At 41.3% G+C, this 924-nt stretch overlaps 1 protein-coding gene across 1 annotated transcript in view; it reads left to right on the forward strand.

Annotated features, from left to right (window-relative positions):
• Nucleotides 1-750: 750 nt before the first annotated feature.
• The window catches only part of tcf12 (transcription factor 12), a gene marked incomplete in the record, with an annotated part of 174,323 nt that continues 174,149 nt past the window's right edge, over nucleotides 751-924 (forward strand). The window contains 1 exon segment of the mRNA XM_062523919.1: nucleotides 751-890.

Here is a 924-nt window from a genome sequence, read left to right on the forward strand (position 1 = left end):
CGATTGAGGTGGTGAAACGGTCAACGACAACGTGTTGGAGACGAGTGTACATTGCACAAAACTAACGAACTTAACAGTTTAAATGTCAACTTTAGTTGCATACTACTGGCATAGTTATAGTGTACAAGTCAGTTATAACAGCCTTTCCATTGCTTGTATGACTGAGCCATGTTATGAAAGCCCATTTCAATGAATTCCACAGGCATTGGCACACCGAGGCTATTTAAGCGTCAAATAGCCTAGGCTACTATTGTTAAGGTGTCACAAACTGCAGGCTGAAGTCAACTAAATTGCCACTTATGTTATGATAAGTAATTAGGACTTTAGGTGATTTCTATTTTCTCACCATGATTAACTTTTACAGCTTGTCCTATAGGCCATTATTATAAGGCATTTATCAGACTGACTTTGACAAGTTGCTGTAGAATGAGTTTTGGTCTAATAAAAGATGTGCATGTCATTGCAGCCTGCTGAGCAATTCTAAATATATCTGATGTTAACACTGATGTAAATAACACGGCTGTCAGATCGTGTTATGGTCCAATTTGTTACTTTTAATAAGTCAAAGGACATGCCATTATTTCATAGCGGTCGTCGGCGTGTCCCACGTCGGCATGGTGTGGAAACCCCTCCGCGCGGTGTTGGAAGGCTGTGCGCCATCAGACAGCGCGAAACGGCGGAAGGATACTACACTTCACGTCATCTCAGTGCTTAGGCTTTCGCGAAGCAAAAATGTCTGCCTAAGGGAAACTCGCAAGTTACATACAGGGGATATTTGCAAAATATAATTATTTCAAGGTTGAAATCGTTGTCTGTCAGACGCGCAAAAGGAAGGCAAGTCAACTATAGGCACACCAGATCGCCCTAGTTGGATTTTCAAACGAGAAAAGGTAAAATATTGTAGTGAGTTTGAAAAGGGTTTCG

Source organism: Sardina pilchardus, chromosome 21 (genome assembly GCF_963854185.1).
Source record: "Sardina pilchardus chromosome 21, fSarPil1.1, whole genome shotgun sequence".
NCBI classification, from domain to species: Eukaryota; Metazoa; Chordata; class Actinopteri; order Clupeiformes; family Clupeidae; genus Sardina; species Sardina pilchardus.